Source organism: Octodon degus, unplaced genomic scaffold (genome assembly GCF_000260255.1).
Source record: "Octodon degus isolate 3935 unplaced genomic scaffold, OctDeg1.0 scaffold00115, whole genome shotgun sequence".
Taxonomy (NCBI): Eukaryota; Metazoa; Chordata; class Mammalia; order Rodentia; family Octodontidae; genus Octodon; species Octodon degus.
Window position 1 is genome coordinate 1,960,803 of NW_004524691.1, and position 4,976 is coordinate 1,965,778.

The 4,976-nt window shown below is 38.9% G+C and overlaps 1 protein-coding gene across 1 annotated transcript in view; it reads left to right on the plus strand.

The window, feature by feature from the left end:
• Positions 1-4,976, plus strand: part of Gmps (guanine monophosphate synthase) — a 43,406-nt gene that overhangs the window by 36,884 nt on the left and 1,546 nt on the right. The window lies entirely within an intron of this gene.

Sequence of the window (4,976 nt, forward strand, 5' to 3'; positions counted from 1 at the left end):
TAACTTAGGAAAAAACAAATTACAGAGCGTTTATTGAAAGAAAAGAATGAATCCAGGTGTTGTGGCTCATGCTGTACCATCAACACTCAGAAACCTCAGGCAGAAACAGTGCTGGGAGTTTGAATCAAGCCTGGGCTCCATAGGGAGACCTTGTCTCAAAAATAAGGACTCTTCATCCTCAAAACTACCATTGGATACTAATGGTATGTGTGCATCTGTTAAGCACTGAAGCAGCCTGTCAAATCACTACCAGCCTCATTACCATATCTATACTAATTTTTGCACAGTACTCTTATCATAACCTCTGAAAAGCTAGCTTTGCAAAGGTGAATCATTGTTGAATGGAGTGAAACACAATCTATTGAAACAGTTCTACCACAGCTAGTAGTTCATCTTGTGTCTGTATGAGTTTGTTGTAGTGAATGGAAGTACTGGAGCTTATTTAAGAATCATGGGTGTTTTTTTTTTTTTTTTTATGTGGGTCTGCTTTATTTCACTTATCAGTATAACCTCTAGTTTCATCCATTTACCTATAAAATTTTGAGTTTTTCTTTCTAGCTGAGTAATACTCCATTGTGTAAAAATACCACATCTTTTTTATCTGTTCCTCAGGTGATGGTCATTTTTTTTGCAGTTTTTTTTTCCATAATTTTATTGATAAACAAATAGCAATGAGACAGTTTCAAATCAAATTGGTAGGACAGTTTGAATAATTAACACATTGCATACATTCTTCCCAGTGGTTAATTGCTGTACAAGATGCAGACATGATATCCTATCTACAAACACCATTAGAACAAATCACACTGTTCATTAAGAGAATGTAACTATATATCTATCCTAACCACAAGAATCATGGTTTTGTCTGAATATTTTGATATTTTTCTGTATCAGTTTTTCATAACTTTTGAAGATATGTCAAAATATTCTGTCTCTTTAGGGTTGACTTTTCTGATTATAACATATGAAAGTTGGAATATTTTACAAAAATACAGATACTTAAAAATGTCATTGCATCTTTTCAGGAGTGACAAAGTACATGGAAAGTATATGTGTATAAAATGTGCCTAGATTCAGGTTTGAAGCATATCTGTGTTCACTTTGGGGCTAGGTGTTTCAGGAAATTGCTATTATTAGAGATTTAAAACTATCCTACACTTTTTAGACTTGTACTATACAAGTGAGCATTTTGATTTACTGGCTACTTATGAAATGTTCAATATGGTAACTACAGATTTGTTAGACTTTGTGAAAGGAGTAATTTATAAAACAAGCTTACTGATTTCTCCTTGTTAAAAAAATGAACATAGTCAAATATACATTTGTCAAACAAATAAAAACTTTATGGACTATAATGACCATCTTTTGTGCAATTAGAGTTTGGAAGTGTCATTGGGTAAGACCAAGGTGAATGCTATACACATGAATTTGGAACTAAGTTTAATCTAAAAGGCTTGCTAAAGAAACAGTTATCTTTATACTTTTACTTTTGCATGCTTGCTTTGCCCTGAATCTAAGAGGACCACTGTAGAAAATTAAAAGTTTTCTCTCTGAGAAGCAGGAATAAGTTTTTCATGAAATTTTTAGGTTCATGACAGAATAAAGTCTGTAGTTACTAGATTTAATTTTAGGGACCTGCTTTACAAATATGTGTTCCTAATTGTGTTAATACAGCATTGGCCTGAAATCCAATAAACCTGACTTAATTTCTTTCCGACTCTTGATCCTTGGAGCTCTGGACCCTTGGGCAAGGGACCAGTCCCCCCAGCACCAGCCAAATCCAGGAATGGAGGAAGACTAGGCCTGTGTGGGTCATGTGAGAAGATGTATGAAAAAGTGTCTCATCTGTACATCATGTGTGAGAATATGCTATATGTGAAAATGCTTGTGTAAGCATGGTCTGTTTTGTTAGATAGATGGCAGTGCAGATGAAATGAGTGAAGTGGGGTTGGTAATCCCCTGGGGACAGTTAAGGTAAATTTACACTAGGCCAGATCTCCAGAGCTTGAGCTGAGGTAACTTGCTTTCAACCACATGGGGAGGTAAATAGGTATGTTTATGAAATTAATACCACACAATGTTAATACTAACAGAATACAGCTCCCTAAGACTGGGAGTGGTGGCACATACCTGTAATCCCAGTGCTTGGGAGGCTAAAAACAGGAGATCACTATGAGCCTGATCTACAGTGAGATCCTATAGCCCCTGTACTAAATACATTTTAAAAAGAAAATACACAGCTCCCTGGCTTTGATCTCATTTCTAAGTGCATTTGTACTAAAATTGAATGTTTCAGTTTACTGTTTCCCTGATCCTAGTGGTGTAATTTTGGAATTCAGAAAGAAATTTGGGTCAATAATTGATGTAATGTTAACTGAAAGCCTTTTTGAGAAATGATGCTAGAAAAACTGGCTTTGCACATGTGAAAGATGAAAACTGGACTCATCTCACCATGCACTAAAGTGAAAATGAATCAAAGCTCTACATATTAAACACTAAATCTCTTGGAACAGAAAATAGGTAGAAATCTTGATATAGGGGTAGGCAGAGAGTTAAGAAAAAAACTGCATGGGAAATATTTCAAAGAATCAACAACTGGTATCTCATCTGATTAAAAAATGTGCACATCAAAAGAAATCAGTGAAAAGAAAACCCAGAGTGGGAAAAAATTTTAGCCAATTGTCCCTCAGACAAAGGATTTATTTCTAAAACATAATCACCCCCAAATTCAAAGACTCAATACAAAAATTGGTATCTGAGATGAATATGCACTTCTCAGGTGAAGAAATACAAAAGGTAAATAAATACTCAACATTTATTGGTCATTTAAGAGGTGCAAGTGAAAACACTGAGAGTCCATCTCCAGAAAGAATGGCTACCATCAAGAAATCAGTAGCAAATGCTGGAGGGGCTGTGGGGAAGAAGGAACTCTTGCACTGTTGGTGGGAGTGCAAAATGGTGCAACCATTATAGAGGTTCCTCAAAAGCAAGGATTAGAGGTCCCATTCGACCCAACTACTCCTCTTTTGAGTTTCTTTCCATAAGAAAAAGAGGCCACAGTGATATATGTACACCTGTTTATAGTAACACAATTTGTAAAAAAGTCTTTATATGGTGCACCACTACTCAGCCATACGGTAGGATAAAGTTTTTATAGGTAAGTGGATGCAACTTGAGGCCATACTTATAAGTGAACTAAACCAGACACACTTATGCAACATGGTATTGTTTCCCTAGTGTGAAAAGTTGAAAGAATAAATTCCAAAACACAACAGAAGTTCCATGCTTCCAAGGCCTACACACACATGTAGAGCCGTTGGATAACTGGCCCCAGGCTCTTGTATTCTGTGTGAGTTACTGGGCCAGGGAGAAGATCCTTCACATCAGGAATTAGAAAAATCCCCATTTCCATCCAAGGGACTCAGCCCCTGAGCACAAGCTCCCTCAGTCAACAGGGCTGTAGAAGCCAAATACAAGACTACACCCTACAGAAAGCCCAAATTACCTGTGTTCTTTGTCACTTGAAACAGATTAACTCATCAGCACTCAGAGCTGGTTAAAAAAAACAAAAAACAAACAAAAAACACCTGCAAAGTCTTACAAAATGAAGATAAGAGGCCAGAAATGTTTCAGTTTCTCACACACAATGCAAAATCTTGCCCCCAACACAAATCCAGCCATTTTACCCAGTAGCATTGTTTTAGGTCCTGTTTGCAAGGCACTTAAAAAAATAACTTATGCACTAGGAGTTCCTGAGCCCTAGGCACCTGTCCTCACCCTGAAGACTACCAGGGAGACTTGGTAGGCCTGGTTCTGCCCCCTTTCCCCATCATAGCCAGAGGTGGTCTTTAGGAATGGGAATTGAACTCAGGCCTTTGTGCTTTCCTTAAGCCAGGGAAGTGCTTATTCTACTGAGCCATCTCCCCTACCCCAGCCAGAAGTCTTCTGGGTCCTGGCTGCCCATCCTCACCTGGAAGGCTGTCGGAGGTACTCGGTGGCCCTTCTCACCCCATTGCTGGAGCTTAGCTGAGCCCTGACCACCCATCATCATCCAGGAAGACTACTGTGGAACCTGAAACCAGGTGCTGGAAGACTGCCACAGGGACCTACAAGAGACTTGATGAGCCCTACCCTGTGCCAAACCATTATCGAGAGAGTCTTGGAGGACTTTGGCCTGCACTAATCACTGGATCCTTTGTGAGCTGTGATTTGTTGTCCCACCCCACCCCCACCCCTGCCCCTAGTGAGATGAAAGCCAAACTAAACCCCACACAGTGGGAGCTTTGGTGAGCTTACCCTACCCTCCCACTGTCTTGAGAGCCTTGCTCACCTTCACCTTGTCCCTCTACCTTGTTGCAGTCAGGGAGAACATTGCGAGCTTCAAAAGTGACAAAAGGAAGAAACAAAAGCCAATCTCAGACATCTAGTCCACCCAAAACAAGTCCAGGAGAGACAAGTTCATAGAATAACTTCGAAGTCACACACCTGAAATTTCTGAGATGGTGGCAAGTGAAGTAAAGAAACAATTCCATCAAGCTATGGAGAAAATCAGATCAGAAATAATCTCTCAGGGCCAGGGAGATAGCTCAGTGGAATAAACACAAGGTCCTGAGTTCCATCCCTGGTACCACCAAAAAAAAAAAAAAAAACACCTCAAGTAAATAAGAAAATGATAAACAATTATGAAAGAATTGCTCAGTACATCTAAGATATAAATAGAAAAATAGAAGAGAAGAGGAAAATGATGGAAACATTGAATAATACAGGAAAGAACTACAATGCATGAAACATTTAAACAGATATCCAGGACATGAAGAATTTCATTGAAAGCTGGCAAAACTGCTTGAATGAAACAAAAGATAGAATTTCAGATCTTGAAGATAGCATTGAAGGGGCCAGGGAGATGGCTTAGGAGAATAAGCGCTTCCCTGGCAAGTGCAAGGGCCTGAGTTCAATCCCTGGTTCTGCAAAAAAAA